The 7228-nt window shown below is 45.8% G+C and overlaps 1 long non-coding RNA gene across 1 annotated transcript; it reads left to right on the forward strand.

Annotated features, from left to right (window-relative positions):
* LOC120615103 (uncharacterized) lies at window positions 1–7108 on the forward strand. Its single transcript, XR_005656196.1, has 3 exons — window positions 1–412; window positions 6591–6627; window positions 6974–7108. It is a non-coding gene; the product is annotated as an uncharacterized LOC120615103 (long non-coding RNA).
* The last annotated feature ends 120 nt before the right edge of the window (window positions 7109–7228 follow it).

Here is a 7228-nt window from a genome sequence, read left to right on the forward strand (position 1 = left end):
GAGCTGGTCCGACTTCCTGGAATTGAAGAATTTGTGTTTTGAACTCTCAGGATTCTACCTCTTGTCACTGGATCATCTCAGTGGCTTCACCCCGGACCGCTCGCTCTTCCAAGGCCAGAATAGTGCCCCCCACACGTCCCCTCACTGGCCTGGGTGTCCTGAGCCAAAAATGGGGAACTGCAAAGGAGGACCCTGAAACCGCTGGCTGTTTTCTGAGAGCAGGCCAAGGTGGTGACGGCGATACCAGACACCAAAGTGTGGTTTGGAGTCATGAGGAAGATAAGAGCCCCACAGCGTTCCATCTGTGCAGAGGCAGATAAAGCAACTGCTCTCATGTGAGAACTCACAGGAAAATCCCTGCTCCACAGACCACTGCCTCATGAGAGATGCTTCTGTTGCACGAGGTCTCCAGGTAGGACAGTTCAGAGCTGAGACTTCAGCTGGCGGGCAGCAGTTGCCCAAGGAGAGAGGTGTCCCCACCTCCAGGCTGATTATAGTCACAGGGAAAGTAGGTTTGTTCTGATGGGCAGGCTGCCAGCTGTGGGCGGGGGCCCAGGAGCACCACCTGCAAGTTTAGGAAGCCAGCGGGGGAGGTGCAGAGCAAGGCAGGCCTGCATCTTGAGCTTCTAAAAAGATATTTTAAGACATTATTTTTTTTAGAGCAGTTTTAGGTTCACAGCAAAATCGAGAAGAAGGTGCAGAGATTCTCCATGTACCCCTCTACCCCCACACATGCAGAGCCTCCCCCAGTATCAGCAAATGCACCACAGTGGTACATTTGTTACAATTGATGAACCTACATGACACATCATGATCACCCAAAGTCCACAGACTTTGGACAAATGTGTAATGATGTGTATCCACCATTATAGTACCATATAGTAGCATTTCACAGCCCTAAAAATCCTCCGTGTTCCTATTCATCCTCCCCCAACCCTTGGCAACCACTGATTTTTGGCCATCCCCAGAGTTTTGCTTTTTCCAGAATGTCATAGGGTTCGAATCGTACAGTATATAGCATTTTGGACCGGTTTTATTCACTTAGTAATATGCAGTTAAGATTTCTCTGTGTCTTATCATGGCTTGATAGCTCACTTCTTTTTAGTATTGAATAATACTTCATTGTGTGGATGAAATTGGTTTATTTATCCATTCACCTTCTGAAGGACGTCTTGGTGGCCTCCAAGTGTTGGCAATTATAAATGAAGCTGCTATAAACATCTGTGTGCAGGTTTTTGTGTGGACAAAAGTTTTCACCTCTTTTAGAAGAAACGACCAGTCTTCCCAAGTGGCTGTACCATTTTGCATTCTCACCAGCAACCAAGGAGAGTTCTCACTGCTGTACATCCTCGCCAGTATTTGGTACTCTCGGTGTTCTGGGTTCTGAACATTTTAATAGGTGTGTAGTGGTATCTCATTGTTGTTTTAATTTGCATTTCCCTGATGACATATGACGTGGAGCACCTTTTAATATGATTATTTGCCTCCTTTACATCTTCTTTGGTGAGGTGTTTGTTAAGGTCTTTGTCAATTTTATAACCAGGCTGTTTGTTTTCTTACTGTTGAACTTTAAAAATTCTTTGGACATTTTAAATAATAGTCCTTTATCAGATGTGCCTTTTGCAAATATTTTCTCCCAGATTGTGACTTGTCTCTTCATTTTTTTAACATTCTCTTTCACAGAAGTTTTTAATTTTAATGACGTCCAGCTTATCAATTGTTTCTTTCATGGATCATGCTTTTGGGGTTTTATCTAAAAAATCATCTTCATACCCCAAGTCATCTAGGCTTTCTCCTGTGTTATCGTCCAGGAGTTTTATAATTTTGCGTTTTATATTTAGGTCCATGATAAACTTCGAGTTAATTTTTGTGAAGAGTGTTAGGTCTGTGTCTAGATTCACTTTCTTGTATGTGGATGTCCAGTTGCTCCAACACTGTTTGTTGAAAGACTGTCTTTGCTCCATTGTATCGTCTCTGCCCCTTTACCCAAGTTCACTTGACTGTATTCATGAGCGTCTATTTCTGGTCTTTTTATTCTGTTCCATTGGTCTGTTTGTCTGTTCTTTAACCAATACCGCCTTGTCTTGATTGCTGCAGCTTTACAGTAAGTCGAAGCAGGCAGTGCCTGTCCTCCAACTTTGTTATTCTCCGGTATTGTGTTAGCTATTCTGGATCTTTTGCTCCTCTATATAAACTGTAGAATCGGTTTGTCGATATCCACAAAATAACTTCCTGAGATTTTGATTAGGATTGTGTAGAATCTGTAGATCAAGTTAGGAAGAACTGACATCTTGACAATATTGAGTCTCCCTATCCGTCAACATGGAATCTCTCCCCATTTACTTATTCTTCTTTGATTTTTTTCCCAGAGTTTTATAGTTTTCTTTGTATAGATCTTATACATATTTTGTCAGATTTATATATATGTATTTCATTTTGGGGGGTTCCAGTGTAAATGGTATTGTGTTTTTCATTTAAAATTCTACTTGTTCATTGCTGGTATAGAGGAAAGAATTGACTTTTGTATATTAACCTTGTATCTTGCAACTTTGCTACAATCGCTTATTATTTCTAGGAGATGTTTTGTTAATTCTTTCAGATTTTCTACATAGGTGATCATGCCATCTGCCAAAAAAAAAAAAGACACTTTTATTTATTTCTTCCCAATCTGTGTACCTTTTATATTCTTTTATTGTCTTATTGCATTAGCCAAAACTTGCAGCTCAGCGTTGACAAGCAGGGCTAAGAAAGGGGCATCCTTGCCTTGACCCCGATTGGGTTTCTTCACGACTAGTATGGTGTTAGTGGCAGGTTATCGTAGGTGTTCTTATCAGGCGGAGGATCATCTTGAGCTTCTTAGGGTATGGACTCTGTCGTCGGGGGGACCATAGGAATTCAGCTGTCAGATGTAAGTGGTTCCTGGCTCTCAGAAACAAGGCTGGAACCAGGGGTGAGAACGGAGTGACAAAAAAGTTTGAGGAACAGCTGTGACCCTGTGCATCTCTCCTGTCTTGGGTCAGGGCTGGTTCTAGGACCGAGGATGGATCCGAGTCTCTGGCTGGGGAGTGAGGGGCTAGTGGCTCAGCCATGGGGAGAAGAGCACCTGGGGACATCATTGAGAACACTGTCCTGTAAGGTTGAAGGCTGTGCTCCAGGCAAGGATGCAGGGACTCCTGGAAGGCATTTTGCGGAGAAGGCCTGGACAGACAGATCCTATGAGTGTGACTCAAGGCATGAAGCTGCCTCTGACCAAAGGCGTTCCGAGGGCAGAGGTGCCAATGGAGCAGCCAAGAGATGTGGGTGTAGAGGGCTGGGCTCAGAGAAGGCAGGCTGGGTTGGAGTCCTGTGCAGCCACAGGGAGCCTGGGGCACTGACCCTGGTTCTGACGGAGAGATGAGGGATCTCAAGGCCCCCATGGCCCCTCTCCCCATCCTAGGAATCCCTGTCTCACCCCAATCCATCGTTGGCAGGACCTGTCCTGCCAGGACCTATGGAGTGCTCAGACTCTGCTCCTACTTTCAAATGTACCTTCCCTGAAGCCCTGCATCAGATTCTGCTTCTCTCTAGACCGTCATCTTAGTCGGATTTCTATCTCTAGACTCCTCTCTCTGTGTTGCATAATTTGATTCTTTTGAATCGATAGTTTGAGTACAACAAAGGAAGTGGTAAGCATGTGTCTTGGGGTGATTAGTATGGGAATGGGCGGGGGGATGACTGGACATATGTGATCTCTCACACCACATCAGGTAATGGGTCAGGGGAAGACTGGGTTTGCTGAGGAGGCAAAGGAGGAGAGCTGAGTAGATTCAGAGTGCCTGGGGTCATTGGCCCTGGGGTCCAAGGCCATCAGGGCCTCTCTCACCTGGGTGATGCCCCAGGGACTTGACCCCCAGCACTGTTTCTTCCTTTCAGCCTGGCCGACGGGGTGGCTTTTGATGCAAGGGATTCTCTTATGAGATCCAGAAATTCTCCACATCGCTTGCCTTTCTCCAAGGAGCCTCTCCCTCTGCAGCCTCGGGGTTCTTGCTCCTCGACGCCCATCGAGGCGGGATGCCTCAAAACTGCCAGAAAGGCGTTCCAGAGCCTTAGGATTTGTGTTTCCTTACTGATTACAAAATAGAACTGGGCCATGGAAATCAACCTGGTTAATTGAGGGCCTTGGGGGAGACCTCCTGTCCTTTTAGTTCTGGGAGGAGCAACCCTCAACACTGCCTGCGAGAGCCTCCACTTGCCACCAGGCACAGAACGACCAAGAGTGGAAGAGAGGGCAGCTGTCCAGTGGCCACAGGCCAGCTGGAATTGGCTACCACCTTCCCCTCGAGACCATCAGAGAGAGGGCTAGTGCACTCACTTCCTGGCCCACCCCAGTCACTGCCAGAGTACAGGTTCCCAAGGCCTCCCCCATGACCCAGAACCTTATTCCAGAACACTCTTCGTGCTTCCCAATCAGACCCCTTGTCTGACCCCTGAGCCTTCCCAAACCCTTCCCTGTGCTCTTGGGAACTCAGGGAACAAAGGAGGGGCCCACCCTCCTGGTCTCCTCTCCTCTCTGACTGTTCCCTTCATTCTCGTTAAGGGTTGAATCGCACTCCCATCCCCAAATTCATATGTTGAAGTCCTAAAATGAACTAATGTGACCTGTTTTGTTTTGTTTTGTTTTGTTTTTTTGAGATAGAGTTTTTACAGAAGCAGTCAAGTTAAAATGAGGTCATCAAGGGTCAAATGAGGTCAAAATGGGCCCTTAACCCCATATAACTGGTGTCCGTTTGTAAAAAGAGAATGTTTGCAGACAGACACGCACACAAAGAGAATACAATGTGAACATGAACATGGCCATTTACAAACCGAGAAGAGGGGCCCAGACAGACCCTTCCCTCACAGCCCTCGGGAGAAACCAACCCTGCCAACCCCTTGATTTTAGACTTCTGGCCTCCAGAACTGAGATGATAAATTTTAGTTGGTTAAACACCCAGTCTGTGGCACTGTGGTAGGCAGCCCCAGCAAACTACCATACCTTTCAGCTCTGACTGGAACCTGCCTTCCCCTGAGGACACCACTCCCTCTGCAGCTCTCTCTAGTGAAGGGTGTTTTTCTCTCATTCCTGCCTTCTGAAAACCTCAGACTCTAACTCCTGCTCCCTTCCGTGTTGGTGGTATCTACCGACACTCCAGTCGACCCCCGTCAGTCACGGGTGAGTTGAGCACCGGGCTCACTGTCTCCTTCCATCCATGCCTTAGGCTGTCTGTTCACAAGACCGAGCCATCCAATACCTCGGCCTCTTGGTCACGCATCACATTAGTGGCAGAGCTGGTTCAGAGCTGGTTCGGAGCTGGTTGTTTCTTTTCACACCACAGCCAGCAGGCGAAGCACAGGAATTCTAGATTCAGCCTGCCTGGGGTTGATGTCTGCTCTGTCACCTAGAGCTCTGAGTCTCTGGGCAAATCTTTTAACCTCTCTGGCTATCAGTGTCCTTCTGTGACCTCCAAGGATAATACTAGTATCTACTTTATGGGGTTGTGTCGAAGGCTAAATGAGAAAATACAAATAGGGAACTACGAGGCACATAATAAACTCATAATAAATGGTAGTATCAGTATCAGTATGACTATCGGTATTACTATTACTATCACTATTGCTATTACTATTAGTATATCCTGAAAATAAGAGCGGTCTAGCAGGTAGAACTTTGTAACCCAAGAGGATGGGAGCAGAGGGAGACGACAAGCCAAGGAATCGTTTACTTGATTATTTTAGAAACTAGTAGTGAACCGGGTCAGGAAAGCAGACTTTCTAAGTCCCAGACAGTGACAATGAAATACATACAATTAACTTATATTTATTGGACATGTCAGGGTCTAATCCAAAGACAGAAATCACACCAGTTATTTGACCAAAGAGAACTTAACATAAAGAATTGTTAGTTAACTATAAAGTTGGCTAGATAAGTATATATGTAGAGAGAGAATGTTGAGAAGTCTTGGAGGAAGCAGCTATAGGGAGCAGCTACCAGCCCTAGGGCTGGGGAGTTGGAGAGGGAAGAGTTGGGAATTATAACAACTTAGAAATTAAGAGGAGGTGGAGGCAGACCTCCGAGGCGGGGACGCTGTGGGCTGGTGCTGGTGTCTTGGGAGTTGGGGGTATTACTCAGTGAAGCTGGTTCTGCCAGCGCCACCGCAGGAAAGAATCACAGCTTCCGGAAGGAAGTAGCAATGTTGGAGCAAGGTTCATGGAAACAGTGAGGCAGGAAGGAGCCAATCCTGTCTCCCTCCTCGAGCCTCCCAGCTTGCCACCCTCCCCCATGTCCCCAGTAACAGACACTAACAGGAAGCCAGCTGACAGAGCAGAAATGTGGCTGGGGAATCCCAGGCCCGGCATCTTGACGGAACAGAAGACAGAAGATGGGTTTGGACCTGAGGGACTGTAGCTTAATGATTGGCATGCGTAGGTTCCCTTCATGGGAGGGAAATAAGGAAACGGGCTGAGAGGGAGTTGGAAAGGGGATGGGTTATCCAATAAAAAGGTAAATTCCATAGTTAATACCAATAAATTGTACACTTAAACTGGAGATACTGTTGTTCCCTTTCATACAGGTTCGGTGGGCCAGTCTCTGGGCAGTCTCTGGCAGAAGTAAGTGTCCGATATGTGCTCCTATGTCTTTATGCTGGACCTTCTTGACTTGGAGAGATTTTATCTTCTCCACATTAAATCGCTTAAATCAAGCAAATTGTTACTCATCAAGTATGTTTTAATCTTTGAACTACACAACTGGCAGAAATTGATGCATGCAGTGCTTTAAAAAATATTTTACTTCTTTTTATTTTCTCTTTAGCAAAAAACAAAACAAAACAAAACATTTTTTCCAAAAGAACTTTACTTTTCCCTTTAGCAACAAACCCTCACACTTTTCAGTTATAGATAATTTCTGAGTTATCGACTTCCATCGACTTCTTTATGTCTTTTATTAACTCTAAAGGACACAGTGGAGCATCTAGCTTCATCTGGCATCATTTTGGGGCCACCTCTCTCCTGATGGGGCATAAGATTGGTAGTGATGGCACCTACTATATATCCTCTGCCTTCCCCAGGGCAAGGGAACAGGTAGCATCACTGATGGGCATCACAGGTATCTTTCTACTTCAGATTTTAGAAGTGTTTTGTTCTTTTTGTGTGACTTTGATCTCATTCATCTCACGCTGGTTTTGTTGTTTTGATATTCTCTGCTCCACTC

Source organism: Pteropus medius, unplaced genomic scaffold (genome assembly GCF_902729225.1).
Source record: "Pteropus medius unplaced genomic scaffold, Ma_sr-lr_union100, whole genome shotgun sequence".
Taxonomy (NCBI): Eukaryota; Metazoa; Chordata; class Mammalia; order Chiroptera; family Pteropodidae; genus Pteropus; species Pteropus medius.